At 38.9% G+C, this 24,275-nt stretch overlaps 1 long non-coding RNA gene across 1 annotated transcript in view; it reads left to right on the top strand.

The window, feature by feature from the left end:
* LOC140454777 (uncharacterized) overlaps positions 1 to 24,275 on the top strand; it is a 40,667-nt gene that overhangs the window by 2,513 nt on the left and 13,879 nt on the right. The window contains exon 2 of the long non-coding RNA XR_011952744.1: positions 18,231 to 18,359. This is a non-coding gene — a long non-coding RNA (uncharacterized lncRNA). The remainder of the gene's footprint in view (positions 1 to 18,230; positions 18,360 to 24,275) is intronic.

Here is a 24,275-nt window from a genome sequence, read left to right as displayed (position 1 = left end):
GGATGTTACTATAGCCCTTGATACAGTTAGACATGAAGGTCTCTGGCAAGGAGGGCTATGGAATGTGTCTACATGGACCTGTGGAACACTTGACATTTTCAGATGTATGAAATACAAGACAAATATTCTAGGGGCTGAATTTTCCCACATTTTGGCAAAGTATAATTTTTGTTGAATGTCATGGAGAGCTTTTCACTATTAGGTTTAGTAGGTTTTCTCATGTTATCATTCCAACCTGCCTTATTAACTATCTACTACGTCCCTATGATGCCCCATCATCCAAGGCTAACCCATTCTCCTAGTCGCTGTAGCCAGGAGTACTCTCTATTACTGAGGTATCCTGGGATTCCAGATGCTGCACCACCTTTAAAAGGTCAATGTGCACCTTTGCAGTCTGGAGTCTATTCCCTGACACTTGCCCTGGACATGGTAGATGAAGGTAAATCGATACCCAACATCACATGATGGGACCATGAGGTGCTGCTGAATGGGGAGTAGTAGGGATATCCTCTTCACAGAGGAGTCCATGGCACCAAACCTTACCAACTTAGTCCATGATTATCACCAGGTGAGTGTGGTCTCAGCTATCTGAAAGAACATCCAGCAATGACATTCCCTGCTGCACCGAGATACATGCCCACCATTGTCTCTCAAGCACCTTGTATTCACTCTATTTCATCTTATACACCCAGCAAGACTCATGCCCTTCCTCTCTCACTCATGCATGTAACACTTTCCCTATTTGCTCTAATCCACATAGTTCCCCCACAAGTCCGCATGGTCTCTGTGCTGCCTACTTACTCACTCAGGATAACTCACCATCTTTTTGCCCATCTGCACTCATACCATCAGCTTTGCGTCCCAATTTCAACACATTCACTGCCTCCTATCCTTGCATTTCAGGAGGAAATATCTCACAACAATGAAGAAAGAGACAAGGTGGATAGTGGGGTACACAACCTTTGCCTGCTTTCCCCTTATGATCAAAGGATCTTTCCCTTGATCACCTTGACCAATTGAATGACCTTGCCCAAGTGTCTGGGCTAATATCAGCCGCTATCCCTGACTTAGTGCTAGGAACTCATTGACTTGATTGAGGAATACTCCCTTTAGCCTTTCAGATGTGGCCAGCTGTTTGAAGCACATGCAATGTTTTTGCTGTGTACACGGCTGACACGTGGTTTAGGTGTATATGGTCAATTGTGTGGTAATGTACAGTAATATGTCCACCCTTTTGACTGGTGAATTTCCTGACTTTGTACATGTGCGAAAAGGCAAGCCAGGTCAGAAGTTCTGTGTGCCTGTTACCTATACCTGAGAAGTCAAAGCATAAAAGGCAAGGTTAGAGAGAGGCGATGGCCTAGTGGTATTAATGCTGGACTCTAATCCAGAAACCCAGGCAATGTCCTGGCAACCCACGTTCAAATCCTGTCATGGCAGATGGTGGAATTTGAACTCATTACAAATCTGGAATTAAAAGTTTAATGATGACTATCAATCCATTGTTGATTGTTTGGAAAACCCCTCTGGTTCACTAATATGCTTTAGGAAAGGAAACTGCCATCCTTATCTGGTCTGGCCTACATGTGACTCCAGATTCACAGTAATGTGTTTATCTCTGAATTGTCTTGTGTACAATTAGGGATGGGCAATACATGCTCACCTAGCTAATGATGCCCTCGTCCCATGCATGAATAAAACAAATGCAAGATGTGGCACGGATGCTCTGAAAATCTGGGTAAGTCCATTAAGCAAACAAAAGGGTGGACTACTGTAGGGCCAAAACATATTAGTAGCTGTATTGGAAACATGTGAACAACTGCATAAACGTTTTTATTTTTTCGGTTGTGATCGAGTTGGCCTAAAGGGTGGAAGGTTGTGCATACTGCTGAATGATCTGGGGGTGCCTAATTTGTCTGTACATGCAACAATGTACACATCCATTGTGTGAAGATAGATGTCTCTGACTGGCATTATTGGCAAAGTTAAAATAATTTCCAACCCTGTCATACAAATCATCAGTCTTTGGTTTTACACATTGGTGCGTTGCCGACAGTAGGTTTCTGCAAATATCTTCAGCTGAGCCTTGGAATGATCCAGAGACAAAGACATTTAAGACAGAGGTGGCACTGAGAGCCAATGGTAGACAGAAACCAGATTGACTTAGCAACAGGCTCCATCTCAGGCACCAGCTGGTGCTCAATCTGAATACTGGTAATCCCACATATTGAGGAAGCTTACCTTGTGCCTGCACACACTGGGTACTGAGTATGTTCTCCTGGGAGTTGCACTCAGCACAGTAACAGCAGTGTTGCACCATTTACAAAATATATTGCATAAATTTGCCAAAGATCGTTGGACAGCTCCTTCCAAAACCACAACCACTTCATTCAGCAGATACATGGGAACACAAACACCAGCAATGTTCCCCTCCCACTCAACATTCTGGCTTGGAAGTATATCTCCATTCTTTCACTGTCACTTGGTCAAAATCGTGGAACTCCCTCCTTCATGGAATTGAGTGTCTGCCTCCAACAAATGAATGACAGCGGTTCAAGAAGACAACTCGCCACCACCTTCTCCAGGACAGGTAATAAATGCTGGCCAGTCAGAGATGCAACATCCCACAAGTGAATTTTTAAAAATTCCACCAATGTGAAAATATCTACTTATTCCTGGGGTTGTTTTCTGTTATATTAACATCTTGTTAATTAGTGTATGCTTTCAATATTTTTGAAATGTGTTTAGGCAGTAACTGCATTTCCCTCAAAATTTCCTCAACTTGAACTTTAAAGCACCATTATCAATTCCTGTGTAGGTTTTCACACTAACCATCCATTTGGCTTCTCTCAGGGAGGCTATGAATTTAGGAAGCATTTTCTACCTGGGTCTTAGGAAGCATTTGTATTAGCAACAAAGGAGCGGGAATAGGCTATTCAGCCCCTTTAGCCAAAGAGATCACAATTGATCTGTGGCCTAACTCCATATATCTGCCTTTGGCTCATATCCCTTAATATAGTTGCTTAACAAAATTGTATCTATCTGAGATATAAAATTAACAACTGATCTAGCATCCACTGCCATTTGTGGAAGAGAGTTCCAAAACTCTACCACCTTTTGTGTGCAGATGTGCTTCCAAAACTCTTTCCTGAATGGTCTGGCCCTAATTTTCAGACTATACCCCCTCATTCAAGAATCATCAAACTAAGGAAATAGTTTATCTACCTTGTCTTTTCTTGTTGTAAATTAAAGATTTCTATGAGATCACATCTTAACTATCTAAATTCTAGAGAAAACAGGCCAAATTTGTATGGTCTCTTCTCATAATTTAACCCCAGAAGTTCAGGTAACATTCTTATAAGCCTACGTTGTACTCCCTCCAACGCCAATATATCCTTCCTTGGGTGTGGTGCCCAGATCTGCTCACAGTAGTCTGTGTGGGATTTAACCCAGGTTTTGTATAACTACAGCACAACTTCTGCATCTTTGTACTCCAGTTTTCTAGATATAAAGGACAGCATTCTATTAGCCTTCTTGGTTATTTTCTAATTTATCTAAGAACTTTAAAGCTAGTTATTATCTTAACAATCTGGATTCAATTTGAATGTTAATTATAGAGGAAAGTTCAATGATAATGCATAGAATCTGTTTTAATCACGGTACAATGCAACGTCTTTTTGGCTCTTAAAGAAAAATAGGCCTTGGTGGTTAAAAACTCAAAAGAGGAGTCTACACCTCATTTAACATTCACAATTTTACTCTGTTAGATGCAGACAAAAATGAATCTTAATGATGAATTCAAATTTAATTTCATTTAAGTCAGAAATGCAATCTGCAAAATTAAACCGTCAGGTGATGACAACTCATCTCCTCCAATCAAAGGGAGACTCAAGTGCTTGGATATTGGGAGATTCAAATGGTGAAATAAAGAGGAGTGGAATAAACACACATAATTGTGAGGAATCTTGATTGATCCTGGACAGTTCTTCAAAATAGAATAAACTATTTCAACCGAAAGTTTTATATTCTGAATATCCCAAAAACAATTTTCTCACGAATTAACTGTATCATAATAACAAAACCAAGTACCCCACAGAATAGGTCAGAAATAGAGGAGCACAAATATCTTGGAGGGTTGTGGGATTGGACCAGATTAGAGAGATAAGGATAAGTGTAAATGGTCATTCCTATCCACCATCCCGACCAACTCAAATCACTAAATGAAAAACATTTTATTTGGAATGATACAGAATCAAATCTATTTTTATCTGAAACAAATAACAAATAACTAAAAAATCATAATTCATGAAAAGATACAATTTTAAAATGTACAACTTCTAGGACGTTAAAAATCACACAACACCAGGTTATAGTCCAACAGGTTTAATTGGAAGCACTAGCTTTCGGAGTGTCGCTCCTTCATCAGGTGATTGACATCAGGTGATGAAGGAGCGTCGCTCTGAAAGCTGGTGTGCTCCCAATTAAACCTGTTGGACTATAACCTGGTGTTGTGTGATTTTTAACTTTGTACACCCCAGTCCAACACCGGCATCTCCAAATCATGACAACTTCTAGGAAGGTGATTTTGTTTGTTGATTATTAATTATGAAGAAAAATGAGTGTTCTCTATCTTAAGGCAAGGTAAGTTTTAATAAGTATAATTATAGCATCCAGTATTTTTTTTCTCTCTGATCCTATAAAGTTGCTATTTACTTGTAATCCAGCACAAGTGACGTTGTTCTGACCACACCTATCTAAATTGAGTTTATTCAGGTAAGCAGATTTCCCGTCAGGTTTTGTATGATCATATTTCTGCAAGCATACTTCTCATTTTTATACTTTCCAAAACTATATGACAACTTTTCTCTGAACAGACATTTTATTGTCTTCTTAACTGTTCTACATTCTACAGGGATTATCATAGGGTGAGATCATTGATGTAAAATGATCTCACAAGAAAAGGCTGAATCATTCATGGTTTTAAGTAAAACTGAAATCCTATCCGATCTTGTCTTAAATGATGAAGAAACAGATTTTGTTTTTGACTATATAGGTTGACACAAGTTTTAATATAAACCTAGTACTTAATTTATGATCAGCATTTGTATAGCATAGTTTATGGAATCACAGTGAATGATTAAGTTTTTACCATCCTGATTATATAACAAATTTTCATTCGGATTGTCGAGTGAGTAATAGATGATTATGGACTTACAATTTGTCATTTTTCATTATGTTCTCAAGACACATAAAGATTCAGGAAATCTATCCTTCACACTTGAAAAGCACAGTTTTCATTTTGAACAGTTACTGGATGTGTCATGTGTACATAGTTGCTTTCAGAAGAGATAAAATAGGATCTATTTGATGTTGGTCCTGTGTGCTATATATGAAAATGGTCAGCAGTCTACTAGTACGAAACACCCTAATCATTAGGCAGCCCATGTTCTGCAACAACATTTTGATGACGGGGCCTGGAATGTAGGATGGATAAAGAACATGGAGGAAGGTGCTCAGGCTTTCTGTTCACTCTCCACAGGTGCTGTCAGACCTGCTGAGTTTCTTCAGCAATTTCTGTTTTTATTTCAGATTTATAGCATCTGCAGTTCTTTTTTTTTTGTTTTTGCTTTTTCTGCTAAAAACCTTGCATGTTTCAATAAGATTACCTCTCATTCTTCTAAACTCTGAGGAATGCAGGCTCAACCTACTCAACCTTTCCTTATAAAGCAGTCCTTCCATGTCCAGGATCAACCTCGAGAGCCTTTTTCTGGACTGCCTCCAATGCTATTACATCTTTCCTTAGATAAAGGGATCAAAGTGTTCACAGTATTCCAGCTGGTGTCTGATTAGTGCTTGTATAGTTTTTTGTAAGACTTCCCTACTGTTGTACTTGATTCCCTGTGAAATAATGGCCAATTTTGTATTTGCCTTCTCTATTTCGCACTGAACATGGATGCTAGCATTTTGTGGTACATGGACAAAGACCTCTCAATTCCACTGTAATGTAGCTTTATCTAGTCTTTTTCCATTTAACCAATATTCTGTGCTTCTACTCTTCCTGCCAAAGTGCACAACTTCACATTTTCCCATATTATTTTCCATCTGTCAAGTTTTGTCTACTCACTTAACTTCTCTACAACACTCTGGACACTTCTTGTGTTAGCCTCAATAATTGCCTTCCCATCAATCTTTGTGTCAACTGCAAAACTTGGTTACAGTACATTTGCCTTCCTCATCCATGCAATCATTGAGTCACAGAGATCTAAGCTCCAGAAAAAGGGACTTTGTCCCATCATGCCCAATCCAGTCAAAAAAAACCACCTAACTATTCTAATCTCACTTTCCAGAACTTGGCCCATAGCAATGAATCAGGATTCATCCCTGATGAAGGGCTTTGGCATGAAACAGCGATTTTCCTGCTCCTCGGATGCTGCCTGACCTGCTGTGCTTTTCCAGCACCACTCTAATCTATACCCATAGCAAAGAATACCTTTTCTATATTCTTCTTAAATGTTATGAGGGTTGTTAATATGTAGTCATTAATATATGCTGAAAATAATTGTGGCCCCAGCACTGAATCCTGTGGCACACTATTAGTTACAGATTGCCATCCTGAAAATACCCCCTTATACCAACTCTCTGTTTTGTATTAGTTTGCTAATCCTATATACATGCTAATATACTACTTCCAATACCATGGACTCCCACCTCATTGGCTAACCTAACATGTGGTACCATATTAATTGCCTTCTGAAAATCCAAATACATCATTTCCAATGCTTGCTTTTTGTCTCTACTGCTTGTTCCCTTCTCAAAGAATCTGAACAAATATGTTATACAAGATTTATCATCATGAGGTCATGCTGACTCTGCATGATCTCATTTTATATTTTAATTGTTCTACTTATTACATCCTTCATAATATAATTTGATATTTTCCGAATAAGAGATATCAAGTTATCTGGTCTACAGTTAGCTGTTTTTCTTCTGTTTCCTTCTATTTTTAAACACATTAGCAGTTTTCCAAACCTCTGGGATTTTTCCAGAATCTAAGAATTTGTGGAAGATTATGATAAGTGCATCCACTATCTATTAATATCCTGAGTTACATCCCATCAGGTCCAGGGGAATCTATTGATCTTTAGCCCATTAGTTTCTATCACACTTTTTCTCTAGTGATAATTATTGCATTTATTTCTTCTCTAATATTTTCCTCCTTGATTACTTAGTATTTTTAATTGTTATTAATACTATTAATCTTCTACTGTGAAGACTGATGCAATGTATTTATTCAACTCCTCTGCTATTTCATGGTTCTTCCCAGATCATTCTTAAGCAGCTGATGCTAACTTTAGCCTCTCTCCTTCAATTAATATATTTAAAGAAGCTCTTGCCATCTGTCTTTATATTACTTGCAAAGTTCATTTTCTATTCTCTTTTGCTCATCTTTTATTCATCTTAAAAGTTTTCCAATGCCCCCTCGTACATGCTGACATCATCAGCTAGGAAAAAGACTTTCACTGTCTACCCTATCTAATCCTCTGATCATCCTGTAAGTAAATTTTGGATAGTATAGGGGGACGAGCTGAGAATAGTTCACGGGTTGGCGCAACATAGAGGGCCGAAGGGCCTGTTCTGTGCTGTATTGTTCTATGTTCTATGTTGTATTAGTCTAGTCCCATTTGCCAGCACTTGGCCCATATCTCTCCTGAATGCTTCCTATTTGTATATCCATCCAGGTGCCTTTTAAATGTTATAATTGTACCAGCCTCCACCACTTCCTCTGGCAGCTCATTCTATGCATGCATGAAAACGTTGCCCCTTAGGTTCCTTTTAAACCTTTCTCCCTCAGCTTAAACCTATGTCCCCCATTTTTGAACACCCACCCCAAGAAAAAGACCTTGTCTATTTACCCTATCCAAGTCCCTCATGACTTTATAAACCTCTATAAGGTCACCCTTCAGCCTCCGACACTTCAGGGGAAAAAAGCCCCAACCTATTCAGTCTCTCCCTATACCTCAAATCCTCCAACCGTGATAACATCACTTTAAATCTTTTCTAAACCCTTTCAAGTTTCACAACATCCTTCCTATAGCAGGGAAGTTATAGTTATTGAATTGTAATAATTCTCAGGTCAGTAATTAGCCATATCATTATGGCTGAATAACAAATATTTGGAATTTTTATGTTTCATTTAATTTTGGAAGTTTGGTATCTGTTTCCAGCAAATTGTTCTAATCAAACATAATATACAATGCTACAGGATCATAAATGTTCCTCACTCTCAAATTCTGCTAAATGTTTGCAGAAAGTTTCGAAGGAATTTTGATTTTACTTGATAAATGAGTAATGAATTGCTTGTAGGAGAATAAAAATCCATTTAAGGATGAATTGATCTGCTTCGGAATTGTTCTTGGGCAACATAAAATATCAAATTGAATTGTCCATTTCAGCAACTGACATTTGATCTTTTACTAATCTATCTATATTAGCCATATGATTTACAAGTTGTTGCCCAATGTTCATGATTTTATTAGTATTTTATTCCCTTCATACTGTTGTTTCATTGTCTATGATTGTAGGAGGGGAAATTGCATTCTGATACTAAAAGAATAGAAAAATATTTATAGCTATGAAATAAAATCATTGGTTTTTTTCCCAACATTGATTAACATAAGCTGTTTATATATCATGTCCAGGATCATTACAGGCCTGGAATTCTCAGGATACCCTGGGGCTACTTGTTGTTTAAAATTTCAGATAAAATAACCTTTGCATCTTGAAATTCACTTAACTTACTTCAACCTTTAGTTTTTTTTTAATGATTAGTGCGGTTTTTACATTTGTTTACATTTAACGTAAATTGCAATAGCTGTTTTGTTTGTATGTATGCTTTGGAGTGCTCGTACTACTTATGATACTAATAACACCATTATTACCACAGATTTATGTGAATGTAAATGTGGACTTCAGCTTTTTCCTGTTCTGCTCCTCACCCTGCTACCTACTAGACAGATGATATTTTTGTCTTGGTCAGTGTATTAATTAGCATCCTGTCATCAAGCAAATGCAAGATATACCACAGGCTTTTTATTGTTATGTTGAAACAGAAATACAAGTCATGTAGAGAATTTGGAAGGAACTGCCTTTAATTAATGTCAAAGATTACTATTGAACAAGGTACAAGAGAATAAGCTCACGTACATTGATAATATTATATGTATGCTCACGGCAATTTCTGGAATAGCATTAACACTCAATGTTATGGTACAGGAGTAACAATACTGCACAACATAGAAGTACTAGTACTGCATGCTACCAAACAATAAGTACATGTGGAAAGTGTAACAACACTATAAAACCCTAGGCTTTTTATTGTCTGGTAGATGCCCCGCACTTCACTTTTAGCTAATTTTCAGTAATATATAGAAATAAGCTTGTAAGTTTGATTAGATTCCCTACAGTATGGAAACAGGCCATTTGGCCCAACAAGTCCACACTGATCCTCCGAAGAGTAACCCACCCACACCCATTCCCCAATTCTATATTTACCCCTGACTAATGCATCTCACACTGTGGGCAATTTAGCATGGCCAATTCACCTAACCTGCACATCTTTGGACTGTGGGAGAAAACCGGAGCACCCAGAGGAAACCCACACAGACATGGGGAGAAAGTGCAAACTCCACACAGACAGTTGTCCAATGCAGAAATCAAGCCCAGGTCCCTGGCACTGTGAGGCAGCAGTACTAACCACTGAGTCACCATGCCGCTCTTTATTTTAACAAATTTTCCATCTTCAAATTTGAAAAGAAAATGATATATAAACATTTTGTTTACCCAAGAGTACAATCAGAAGAGTCAATAAAGACAGACAAACCAAACACGTGGCAGGTAGAGAGAGAAAAAGGATGCCAAATTTGGATGGAATATTATCTGTCACTCTTTGTTCATGTAAAATACTGCTTTATTTAGGATAGAAAGAAAGGTATCTAGAAATATAATACTTTTCAGTAGCTGGAATAGAATGTGTAATCCTATGTCTTGCTAATTGCACAATTGCATGAAACAGTCCTGAATCAGCAGCCACAAATTGAACAAGGCCTGGGAACAGATACAAATATTGTGATGAGGTTTTCACCCCATGCTTGTTGATTCTGACGCAGGCACCTCATAAACTTGGTGTTGCTTGCCAATTTATACGATGTTGTGTGCAGCCAGGCTTACAGCATTGTTTAGTGACTGCATGCCTAAGCAGGAGATTTAAAAATCATGAGTTTGTTCTCTAATTAAAGTTACCTGCACCTGAAAACAATCCCGAACTTATTTAGCCTCTCTTCACAACTGCAGTATTCCATCCAGACAACATCAATGTGGTTCTCCTCTGAACTCCTTATCGTGCAGAAACCCAAACTGCACACTGTACTCCAACAGTGGCTTAACCAAAGTTTTATACAGCTTTAACTTAATGTACATGAAACCTGTGCCTCACCTGATAAAGGCAAGTGTTTTGCATGTCTTCTTCACTACCTCATTAACCTGCACTGCCTGTTTCAGGAATTTGTGGACAAACACCCATGATCCCTCTGTTCCTCTGAGTTCCTAGTGTCCTACCATTCACTCAGAACTCACTTGTCTTGATATTTTTCCAAATCACCTCATACTTTTCAGGGTTAATTCCTTCTGCCATAACCTACCTATCCAGCCAATCTGTTTATAATTTCATATGGCCAAAGACCTTCATCCTCACTGTCAACCACCAATCTTTGTGTCATTCACAAACTTACTTATCATCCACTCCACACTCTCATCTATATCATTTATATATATCACAACACACATCCAGCACTGATTCCTGTGGTTTGCCATTGGACACTGGCCTTCTGTCACAGAAACAGCCTTCTACTACCACCCTCTGTCTCCTTTCTTTAGAAATATGCAACTACAGTGTTTCTCTGTTGTGCACTGGAGCCATGAGACCTGTCATCATAGCTTTTGTCTCCCAATAGCTTCCCTTTGGTTTGACGTGATATTGTGTTACAGATGGCACTCCTCCTTGCTGTGTGCTTAAAAACTGGTGCTTGCATGAAATGACCTTAATTAGCTGGAAGGCTGTGCCACTGGGGCTTCTCCTACTGGTAAAATGTCCTGGTAGTGGGCAGACATCAGTTTCACTCCACCCTTGTCATATCCCTACATTTGCCAATCCTCCCACATCCCAACACCAAAAGGGCAGAGAAACTCAACCAAAACAATGCTGGGAGCAAATGGCTTATCCAAAGTCATTGAGACCAGGTCAAATTCTGACAGTGTATGGTGTAACACTTGCTGTAGACTTCAGCAACTTTGAAAAGTCTGGAGACCATCAAACCCTTTTAAAAGCACAGCAAGAGCCAGCAGAATCAATCAATAACTAAAATAAAGGTAATTGTTGATGACTTTCACTGGGGTCAAGGATCCTCCCTGCCTAGCACATATTTATAATGGAGCTGCAGAGAGGCAGTGCTGGTATCATCTCAACCTTACATGTTGATTGAGATCATGAAATGCGTACAGTGCATACTTCTAGTGGATGCTCCCACTTCTAACACGAAGACCCATTCCAAAATGGGAGCTGGTGCCTCCATTGTGTGTTTCCACAGCTTCGATTGTGCTTTGTTTTGGAGGCCTTTTGATATGAACAGTGCCAAAACTCCTGGCACTACAGAACTGAATCAGAGCTAGAATGCTCTAGATCATGTGTTGTGTAAATTTAGCCTTTTAAAAGAAAACTACTGAATCTCCTGTACACAACTTCATCTGTTTATTTTTTTTCATTTTTATCATTTACATTTTTTGTCCATGTTTCTTATTTTCTCAGCAGGTCTGGCAGCATCTGTTGACAGAAAACAGAATTAACTTACCAGATCCAGTCACCCTTCTTCAGTAATGTACCCAGAACGTTAATTCTGCTTCCCATTCACAGATGTTGCTAGATCTGCTGGGTTTCTCCAGTAATTTCTGGTTTTCTTTCAGATTTCCAGCATCCGCAGTTCTTTGGTTTGTTTTCTTAGTTTTTCAGTACGTTGCTGTTTTGCTAAAACATTAAACAATTCTAAATTTACAGCCAGTTCTAAGTTACTACTAATGTTGCTTTATCTGGCTACTGAAAGAACTATGTTTGATTAAATTCCTCCCCAGAAGTGGCATTACACTGATAAAATAACTTACTCTGAAAAATGTGCACTTATTACAACATAATTCCCAGGACCTAAACATTTTGCATGTTTCAACAGGGATATTTTGTAACGCATTGTGCATAACATAGCATAAGATGAAAATGTTGACAACCACAGTCTGGTAGCTTTATAATGTTGCATTATGACAAGCTTACAATGAACGCATAAAATTATTTGGCACATATCGAAGTACGAAACATTAGAATTCAACTAAGGAAGTGAATTTTCTGTAGTGTTCTAAATATTTGGGGAGGAAAACAAGTGTATCATGTGGCATAATTGCTGGGTGTGTAGATATTACAGAAATTGGCACTAGGTCTGGAGGAGTCACAAATGATTTTTGAAAATTAGCATATTCATATAGACACTTTTTTGTGGCCTTGTTAGCAGTGGACTATTTTGTGGAAATCTATGGAAAGCAGTCAAGTCTATTTGAAGCAGCAGTTTGTTGAATGTAACTATAATGTCAAACAGGAAATAAATTGTATTAGAAAATGACTGAATGTAAAGAGATACTCTGCTCTTTGATTGAGTTCACCTCTTTTATAGTCTACTCTTTGTACTATCAGAACTGGAGATCTTCCATGAAAGATTATAGCAAGGAATCATGGGGGCTTACCTGAATGAAAGGAGAACAGATAAATTTGTGTTGAGGTGTATGAGCTAATCTATCTGTCTCAAACAATTGTCCAAAAGTGGCAATCTTAGCAGTGCAGTGACACTTATCATTAGAACAGTGAAACGGAAAGCACAGTAAATAGAACAGAATCCCTACAGTGTGGAAACAAGCCATTTAGCCCAACAAGTCCACACCTACCCTCCAAAGAGTAACCCACTCACGCTCATTCCCCTACCCTATTACATTACATTTACCACTGACTAATCCAACTAATCTACACATCCCTGAACACTATGGACAATTTGCCATGGCCAGTTCACCTAACCTGCACATCTTTGGACTGTGGGAGGAAACCAGAGCACTCAGAGGAAACCCACGCAGACATGGGGAGAATGTGCAAACTCCACTTAGACAGTCACTCAAGGCTGGAATCAAACCTAGGTACCTGGCACTGTGAGGCAGCAGTGCTAACCACTGAGTCACCGTGCCACCCTTGTAGATGCTGGAAATGTTATGGAACCATGTAACATGTCAATCAGCCTTTGTAGAGATGATAGACAGACAAACACTCAAAAAGTAGAATTTCTTTTCAATTGAAAAATAGAAGAGATACTAGATTATTAATAGAATCAGGAAAAGAAAAGAAAATGAATACAAATTAGGCCAGCTAACAGATTGAGACAATAGACAAAGCCTTAGAAGAAATGCAATTGAGAAAGAACAAGGCAACTATGGGGACAATGATAGACAGATAAAAGTGATATTGATATACTTTGGAGCCAGCAGATACCCACTCTAACTTACATATCAGTAATTTGTATGGGGTAGTTTCTCAGTGGAGAAGAATAGAATTGGAAGTAGGATGTTAATTGAGCAAGTTGAGTTTAATGTGATCCAAATGCATCTTAGAAACATAGAAACATAAAAAGGAGTAGGCCATTCAGCCCAACAAACTTGCTGTGCCAATCATTATGATTATGGCTAATCTCAACTCAATAATTTCCCACTTTTCCCCCCATATCTTTTGATCCCTTTAGTTCCAAGTGCTATAGCCAACTCTTACTTGAAATCATTTTGTTTTTGACTGTTTCTTGTGGTAGTGAATTCCAGAGGTGTCCAAATCTTTGGGTGAATAGATTTCTCCTCACCTCAGTCCTAAATGGCCTATTCCATATCCTTAGAATATGACTCCTGATTGTGGACTACCCTGTCATCAGGAACATTCTTCCTGTGTCCACCATGTCGAGTTTTGTTCAAGATTTACAGGTTTCTATGAGATATAATCTCATTCTTCTGCATTCCAGTGAATGTATTCCTACCTAATTCAACCTCTCCTCATATGTCAGTGCTGCCATCTCATCTATCAGTCTGACTGTTGTTATCACTCAAGGGTGAGCTTCTGAGCTTGCCATTTAAAGCTTGAGAAGATTATCTGGAAGATTTTCTTCACATGGAGAATCTGATTTTGCATTTCATCCTCATCTTGTCATCCTACTCTTGCGAAACTAGAGAAATGAAAATTCCACCCCATGTTGTTTTTAGCTTTTTTAAAAAAGAACTTTCTGAATGTGATTTCTAATGCTTAATTGAATTGACTTCCACCTTCTGACAACCTACGCTGAACGGTACAAAGGCAAACAGACAGCCTGCCCTCAGATGACCATTTCCTCTGTAACACGCAACCAGAGACAGCATGAATCGTGATGAAGAGTTTTTGCCTGAACCGCCAATTTTCCTGCTCTTCAAATGCCGTCTGATCTGCTGTGCTTTTCTAGCACCACACTCTCGACTCAGAGACCTCCTGAACCTGCCTTGAAACATCCTATCAGGACCAAATAAACATAAAGGCATAAGGGATCACTATTCTTACTGAGGTCACTTGCTACGTGAGCACACCTGTGGCATTACCTTAAAATTGTGATGCGTTGGCTGTTTTATTCTGCCTGCTTGCTCGAAAATGCTCTGTCCACACCCATCATTGAAAAACATCACTTGACTGTTAAAAATTCCCAGCTGTTGTTAAGAAGCAACAGTCAATTTGATTTTTTCTATTACGGTGGTCACAGTTAGCAGTCTTACCTCAGAAGTTAGAGAAATCAGTCTAATTTGCTATATTAACAGGCAATACAAAGAAGATTGAACAGGATGTTGCCTGGTCTTGAGGGTTTTAGTTATGAGGAGAGGTTGGATAAACTTGGATTATTTTCACTGGGAAGTTGGAGGCTGAGAGGCATCCTGATGGAGGTCTACCAAATTATGAGAGGCATAGATAGGGTGGATAGCCAGAGGCTTTTTCCCAGGGTGGAAAAGTCAGCTACAAGAGGGCACAAGTGAGAGGGGGAAAGTTGAGGGGAGAAGTGTGGGAAAACCTTTTCTCACAGAGGATGATGGCTGCCTGGAATGCACTGCCAGTGGAGATGGTGGAACCACGTTAAAAGCACATTTGCAATGTTTAAGGCATTTCCTGATAGATAAATATGGAAAATGAGCAGTAAGTAGTAGGTCTAAATAAGGAATAGGAATCAGTGCAAGTTTGATGGGTCAAAGGACCTGTTCCTGTATTGTATTATTGTATTATATTGTAAATAGGACAAGATCCCAGAGTATTAATAACTAAGAGGGATGAGATCAAAGTAATATCTAAATTAATATCCAAGAATGACCATATTATGAACTTTGGATCAACACTGGGAAGCATGAAATTCAAATATTCACAATTCAAATTTCATATAAAATGGCAAATGGAGAGAAATTGGAGATAAATTCTACATCACATTTTCAGGCAGCTGAGGATAAATCATTGACATTAATCTGTTTTGAATCACCAAGGGAAAAGCCAGTCACCTACCTGGTTCAACCCCTCTGGCATTGTCTTTGGGGACTGAGTCTACAGGTACCAGCAGCACAAGAGGAAAACCCGACGCACCAAAGCTTTAAGGGACTACAGTCGTGTTATTCAGCCTGATCCATTGTCTCAAAAGAAATAAACAGAGCAAAAGCCAAATGGTGCAACTCAAAGCACATTTCCAATTAAATATAATTTTGTGTAAGATCTGGAATATGTGGAGTCTAATTTTGCCATTCATCACTACTGATAACCTTTTCATATTTAAAATAAACCCATAAGATTACTCTCTGCCACTTTCATGAGACACTTAATACAGGAACATTTCTCTTTTTAAAAAAAAGGCAGCTTATGATATATCATTCTCTGTAGCTACATAATTATAAATAAAGGAAACTTATTGCTCTTCCTGTCAAGCTAGTATGGGGCTCTGTTACAAAGAATTACAAGAGAGACTAATTGATTGTGAGTTTTAAGACTCCAAGCGCTTTAAACTGACTCATTGTCATGCCTTGAAGCCCTAGTTTGCATCTTTTCTTTTACACTGTTGCATTTGACCTGACAACAATGAAAGAATAATGTGTTCCATTCTTGCTTTCCATCACAGCTTACAGAACTGATCCCGTGGCAGTGGTTTTAGACAGACATAATTAATCGCTCATCTTCCCTCTGCCACATCTATACATCACAATGGCAGCTGGAACTGCCTCTTGCTTAAAAGGCATCACTTTCATGAGGCGCTTGTCTGATGTTCAGATATGACCACAGGCAGAGATTTGTGATGTGTTGAATCATTTTAAATACTAGGGTGGAGATATTCTGTACATCCAGACTCCACCATATCTTCCTAGGAAATCAATAGACATTTCTGCAAAAATCCGTCACGGAAAAAAAGAACAGGCAGCCATTCTAATACTGCAATTTGATTTGACATTGCACTCCACAGTCTGAATCTTTATATCCTGGAAAATGGATAAATTTAGAATCTTGTTTTGAACAGATCAGATAAGATCTTCAACACTTTGAAAAACTGTTGCTCACCAATATTTTATATGGAAATTCCAGAATAATTAAGCTTGATGTAGTCAGTATTTCGAATAGGTTTGCTATTAGTAAGAAAAAAATCTTGAACTGATTAAAGTGCAAAAATAAAAGAACTTTTGTACTACTTTTAGAAAACCAACTCTCTTTGAGTAAGATAAATATAGATGTACTGCAATTTTTTTCAAAAAACAAAACATTCATGGGTATCAGGTGGCTCTGGCTAGGCCAGCATTTACTGCCAATCCCTAATTGATCTGAATCCGAATGGCTTGCTAAGGCAGTTCAGAGGACATTTAAGATTGATGAATGCATTGCTATGGGTCTGAAGTCACATGTAAATCAGACCAGTTAACAACATCCCTTAAAGTGCATTAGAACACATGGTCTTTGTAAAGCAATTAGTAGCGGTTACAGCATTGCCATGAACCTTTTAATTCTAGAACTTAGTTGAATTCTTATTTTAACTGTGGGACTTGAACCCATGTCCTGAGAACATTTGAATGTGCAGTTCTGGATTCTAGAGTCATCATCACTACGGTCTCACCTATTCTAACTTAATAGCTTGGAAAGAGACACTTGAAAGATTTGTGCTGGGTATTATATAGGTGGCAGCAGTCCTTCAAGCAGAACTGAAAGCAGACAGAGCCCTCGAGATGTCCATGGATGGAGTGGTTAAGAGAAGCACAAATAGTGTATTTACTGAACCCAGTCACATGCTATATGTTTGACTCTGACATGGTCTGGTGCAGTACAGTAACATATCCACACTTGTGCCTGCTCTCAGTGTTCTAAACTGAGAAAAACTGCTGACTTCTCCCTCTGCACTAAACAGCAATGTCAGCCTCAAAATCAGCACAAGATGAGTGAGCATTAAGAATGTAAATTCAGTTGCTGCATATGTAGATGCATGAGATGTGTGTCTGTGTCCCTGTGGCCAAGGCGAACCTTATAGAAGTATGTAAGTTCTATTTGTCCCAAGCTCCGAAGTGAAGTCCTGAAGTCTGAAGAGATGTGAGAGTTGTTCGGAAAGCAGCCATGAAGATAGGCTGAGGCTGGTAGTTTGGCAATGCCCATTTACACAGGGGTGGGTAGGTGAAGAGGTGGTGTCCATGGAGACTGCTGGGAAATGGTGGTCGTGAAACTGGATGAAGGCTTAAGAAGCAAACAGCTCTCAGTAACCTTTCTGTCTTGCACATTGGGAATTAGTTTCTCAGGGAAGGAGGGGATAATGGGGGAGCTGAGGTGAGTAATGAGGTGAGGTTACCTCATAAGGAGATACAAATGCATGGAAGTAAGTCAGTCGTCATTGGTCAGAGAAATTCAGAATATGCGGTTTAAAATGGTAAGGGGAAAATGGAAATACTTTCTCACAAGGTTACAAATCTGATTTTTTTTCCCCATTCTTGCCATATTTTCCATGTTTTCTCACCATTGCCTTTGCTGCTTAAGGTAGTGGAAAATTCCACCCAAAGCCGACACTGACTCACTTATCTATCTTCTCCAGGAATGTAATGGTGCTTTGTGTTTTCCTGCCAACACTGAGTCTCCACCTCAAGGAAAGCAGTGCGGATGATGAGTGAGCAATATGAATTTAGACCACCCTCCAAACAAAGCGTGGATACGCTATGAAAAGGTTTGACATTAATTCTGTGCAACTTTCAACATAATTCAACATGAGTTGATCCCTGAATTTTTCTATTACTACAAGAACCTTGAAGTATAGCGAATGTAGGAAATTTAAAAATTCCCAGTTGTCATATGTGAGTGTTATTCTGTGGCTGAAGTTAAAGTGCTTTATTGCAGCAGGGTTGATGGAGATTGAATTTGGCCAAGTTATCTCAAAAGGCAGAACCATGATAAGTATATAATTTGACTGATTTTTCCCAAATTTTGGCCATGTGTCAGTCTTGGGAAGTTTTATGGAGAGTTTCCCTCTATGATCACTGGAGACTTTCCTGATACAATTTTCTGCTGCTCACCTCATTTAAGTATGAACCCCACCTCCACAGTGTCATTGTTACATAATACAATGTATTGTATACGGCAGCAGTGAAACCTTTCCCAAGTGCTGAGAATTTACAGAGTTCACGTCATGCACGGCAGTGTTTAAACCAACCGCATAGTATGCTAGCGTGAATTAAAGTAATTATCTGGATCAATGCAGTGTCTGCAATTTAGAGGAATACACAGCACTGTAGTAAGAAGGTTCATGGCCTTTTTGCTCTCTGCAAGGGTAAGTATCATCATTTTTTCTCTGCTATCTCACATCACGCTATCTCTGCCACTATATCCACCTTCCAGGCTCAAGGTCTCACTCTTGCATGAAGTACCTTCCCTCAACGTCTCTCACCCCCCCACTCTCAAACTACTAATCCTTCGTCTCCACAAAACTTTTTACCCATTCACTCAGGACCCTCACCACCTTTCCTGACTGAGAACTGACCATAGTGCTCTTTCACTAGACTAAGGACTACTCTATTTAGACTTTCAGAAATGGACATTTGGGTGAATCACATGTGGTGTGTTTGCCACATAAACAGCTGCCACTTGCTGTTGAAGTGTCATTTACATAGCAACGTGCACGTCTACTCCCTTGACTGATCATTGTTAGACACCATGACAAGCTATCTGGCTTTTTAAATTCTGTGCTAAAAGGCAAAGTGAAACAGAAAACCATTGCCAGCTCCTAGCTTTGGAATGAAGCTGCAGTGCCGTAAAAGGCAAGCATCGCAGAGATCTTGTTGGCATCCAATTAGGCACAAACTGAATGTATGAGGTGTAAGAAGACAATCAAGGATCCCCTGTGCACAAAACAGCCTGGCTGCTTCATTGTATACACATTGAACCGAAATGTCAATCAATGATGTGAAACATTTTGAGAAAAAAAATAATCTCCTGAATTAGCTTCATTCAGAATTAGCAAATCTACTGCACTTTGAAGAGATTGTCTTTGGCCATGAAGTGTTATGGGAAGAGGAATCAATGAAAGTGATTCTACAAATTCATCCTACTTCTAGATCCCTTTCATTCTAGAAAGAACAATTAACAAGACGGTTTAATCATCTAGCTGTGTTTCACAAGGCCTCCGTCACAGCTAAAAGCCTGAGCCTCTTACCTCACAAACTACTATCACCTGCATCTGACTATTTTGTCGACAAAAGGTAAACCCCATTGAATGGCCAAAGAAACTTTCTTTGTATATGCTTATCACAATAATAAATCCCACAATGAATGTTTTTTTAAAAAAACTGAATTTTTTTAGATATTCTCCCCACAGTGATTTGTTTATCCTTTTAAAATGGAAACCTATTTGAAATTATTCCTGGACTTATAACTGATATCTTTACAACTGATTTGCAATTATATTATTCGAACATCAGAGAGTATTCTTTTGGTTAAAAATATGAGATGTTGTAGATATTTTGCACATTGAGTGAAGTATCTATTATTGTCCATGTTTGATGTTAATTGTAACGGTTCTAAAAGTCACACTTGCCAGCTTGTAGATGTAGTTAATACATGATGGTGTCCTCAGGGGAGGCCAGTGAAGTGGAAGGATGGAAACTCCTTCCACATAGATTCATAGATACACTCCAGCTCAGTAGAAGGCTATTCAGTTCATCATGTCTATGCGGGTCAACAAGATCTGGCTACACTAACCTCATTTTCCAACTCTTAACCCAATGTCCTGGAGACCATGACAATACAAGTGAACACTTAAATAAAGCTTAAAGTTAAGACAGCTTCTGAATCAACTACTTATCCTGCCTGTGAGCACCCAGATTCCCACCAACCTCTGAGTGAAAGACATTCCCTCAATTTTCCTCTTTTGGGGATGTTAGTGGGGGCCGGGTTAATAGAACAGTACAGCACAGAACAGGCTCTTCAGCCCAGGATGTTGTGCCGACCACTGATCCTCATGTATGCACCCTCAAATTTCTGTGACCATATGCATGTCCAGGAGTCTCTTAAGTGTCCCCAATGACCCTGCCTCCACAACTGCTGCTGGCAATGCATTCCATGCTCTCAAAACTCTCTGTGTAAAGAACCCACCTCTAAAAGAACCAATTTTGCAGACTACACAACATCTTAGTTTTCATCTGACCTCAATTTAAGACGTTATTGTATTGTATGTCAGGGTGGGAAACCTCCAGCCTATGGGTTGAATCTGGCCCTGTAATATATTGAAACCAACCCACCATGATTGACAGGATCCTGGAGAAAATAGTTGCTACAAAGGAGTAATTGACTTCGAAGTGGAAACAGTAGCACTGCACATCGAGGGGATGAGACTTGAGAGCAAGGGACCATGAGTAAAATAGCAGGCCACGTGCATATCAGAGTAAACCCAGAATCCACCACCAGAGAAGCAATGGCTGCCAGAGGAAAGCAGCCTGAAGGCCCAAAAGCCAATGTTAGAGAAATGCCAGCAGAGGCCTGTATCTGGCACAGAATGACAACAAAAATGGCTACTGCAAAGAAAAGGAAATTGGTTGCAGAGTTTCATATTTTTAATGAGAAATGAGCAAATAATGTTTTTGTTTTGCAAGGTGAAATGCAAGTCTGAGTGCCTGATTTCTTCAGAGGCATGCAACCAAAACAATATGAAATGATATTGCAGTGTAAAGTACATCAAATATGAACAAGGTCAAGGACATACACAGAAAATTTCATAAAGCTGAGAAAGGAGATGGGCAGGGTTACTCGAGCCAGTTACGTGGTGAATGACCTCATTGCAAGAAAAAAAACCTTAGGTATCATACAAATGGAGAACTTGCAATGGAGTGCATCATTGCCAGCACAGCTTCACTGATTCCAGTGAAACTTAAATTATTTCAAAGTCAGCTTATCTCACAGGATTGCACCAGGTGGCATTAAAAATATGGCTTGGACATAAGGTTCTGTTGGAGTTTTCAAGTTCAACTCTTGCTTCTGATGAGACAACCGATAAAACAAGTGCAGGCCAAATGATGATCTCTATATGTGGATCATAACAGATACTGAAGTTGGAGAGGATTTGCTTTCTTCATCACAGTGTCACAAACACAGAGGGAAGCTATTCAGCTGATGGAGCCTGTACTAGCCTTCAACTACTAGTGCCATTGCTTCGAGCCAATCTTCTGCTTTTACCCCTTGTGCCACATCCTTGCACATTACTTTCGTCCAAATAATCATCAATACACTCTTGAATGGTTCAATTGAACCTGCCTCATTCACACTTCCAAGTAGTTCATTCCAAACCCTAAGTTATTTGCTGAGTGAAAATATTATTTTTAACATCTCACCTTTGCTTCTTTTGCAAATCATGTTATATCTATGTCTTCTTGTACTTGTTCCTTTCACAAACTGAAATAGTTTATCCCGGTCTATTTTATCCAACTCACTCATGATAACTCTCAACCTTCTTCTCTCCAAGGAGACCAGTACCAACTTCTTCAATCTATCCTCATAACTGAACCATTTCTCATCCTGAACTGTTCTTGTAAATCCCTTCTGCTCTGTCTCCAATGTGTTCACATCCTTTGCTGAAGTGAGGCATGCAGAACTGTACACAAAACTCCAGCCGAGGTCTAACAGGTGTCTTCTACAAGTTCAATATTACCCCCTTGATCTTGTCCTTTATGCCCGTAATAATAACGTTATTAACTTCTCTCTCTATCTGCCCTGTCATCTTCAATGACCTGTGCACATATTCATCCATGTCCCTTTGCTCTTACACCATTTGTAGAATTGTATCCATTGCTTCATATAGTCTTTCAATGTTCATCTAACCAAAATGCATTGCCTCACCCTTCTGCACATTGAACAGCATCTGCCATCTTTTGGAGTTCTACATTAGCCTCCTCACAGTTTACAATATTTCCAAGTTTCATGTCATCTGTGAACTTTGAAATTATGCCCTGCATACTAAGATTTGGATCGTTAACATGTACTGTATCAGGAAAAGCAAAGACTCCAAAAGTTTATTACAAACAATCCTCCAGCCCTAAAATTATCCATTGACTGCTACGCTCTTTTCCTTAGTTTAACTGAACCAATTTTATATCCACGTTGTTACTTACCCTTTTATTCCATGAGCTATAATCTTTCTTACAAGTCTGATGTGTGATGCTGTATCAAATGCATTTTGAATGTTTATATACCACGTATGCTTCAGATATGCTTACGTGTGCTTTTTAAAAAAATAACCTTTTATCACCTCACAATACTCTCATCAAGCCTTTTCTGTCACTTCTTCAAAAAGCAACAGCGAGTTAGTTAAAAATTAGTTTTCCTTTAGAAATCTATACTGACTCTTCCGCTTCATGTAACTACTAATTCTGTCTGGAATAACCGTCTCCAGAAGTTTTCCCACCATTGAAATTAAACTGACAACAACAGTTATATCGGATAAAAACTTTTAGTCTGTTTCACCCACCACAGACATTGACAGACCTGCTGAGTTTCTCCAGCAATTTCTGTTTTTATTTTAGATGACCAGAATTCACAGTACTTTGCTTTTTATCTAATTTAACATCCCTTTCATGTCTGTTTTTCCTCTTATTAGGCATTATTCTCAAAGTTTTATGAGATATGTTCATATTTCTTCAATATTCTAGTTACCTTGGGAAGTTTTAGCAGCACACAGTACTTTAATTAACTATTGTTCTGCCAGGAATTTTTATAGACTCTCCTATTGCAGTGTAGCATTGATATCTTAAACCACTCACAATAAAGCCTATTTTCTTTTAATGGTCATATTGCTTGAGTTCCTGCTTTTAATGTCTAGCAAACCAGAAATCTCAGATTCCTTTGTGCTGCCATAGGAACCATTCAAGAGACATATGCTTTTTTAAAATCAATAATCATGTATTCCCTCACATTGAAAGACAATGAATGCCATCTCCTGATTGTTACTGATTGGTTATTTGAGTGTTCAATCGTTCTGTGTTTGATCATGTGAGAAGTTTATTATCGATGCTCACTGTACAGTACTGATTTGGCCTGGATATGCACTCAGAGGTAAATAAACAAACCGGGGAAAGAGCTGGGAGCTGCAACTGAAGCATGGAGTAGATATTTTAAACTCAATCAACAAAACCTATTACACACAGAGAAACTAATTTTATTTCTGCATTACACTGAGGCATAAAATATAGAGCAATATAAATGGCAATGAGCCTGATGGAAAATAGTTTACATTCTCAGGCTCCAGCACCCACAGTGTGATACCAACAGCATGTGTTCAATTCCCAGACTCACTGAGGTTGCCATGCAGTACTCTCCTCAACCTCTGCACTCACCTAAGGTATGGTGACTCTCCATTGAGAGCATCCTTATAGATGGATAGCACTACAGTGACTTCACCATAATCAGTAACTCTAAGAAAGCAACCCTGATATGTCTTTCATGGAGCAGAAGATCAGCTAATATATAACTAGGTGTGAGTGTGAGTTGTAAGTTGGATGTAAAGTCACTTGAAGTAGATTTAGACAGGCTGAACGAGTGACCAGCAGTAGGACAGATGGAACATAATGTGTGTGATGTTTGTCAAGGAGCAAAGTTGCAC

Source organism: Chiloscyllium punctatum, chromosome 3 (genome assembly GCF_047496795.1).
Source record: "Chiloscyllium punctatum isolate Juve2018m chromosome 3, sChiPun1.3, whole genome shotgun sequence".
NCBI lineage: Eukaryota > Metazoa > Chordata > Chondrichthyes > Orectolobiformes > Hemiscylliidae > Chiloscyllium > Chiloscyllium punctatum.
This window is presented reverse-complemented; position numbering and strand designations above follow the sequence as displayed.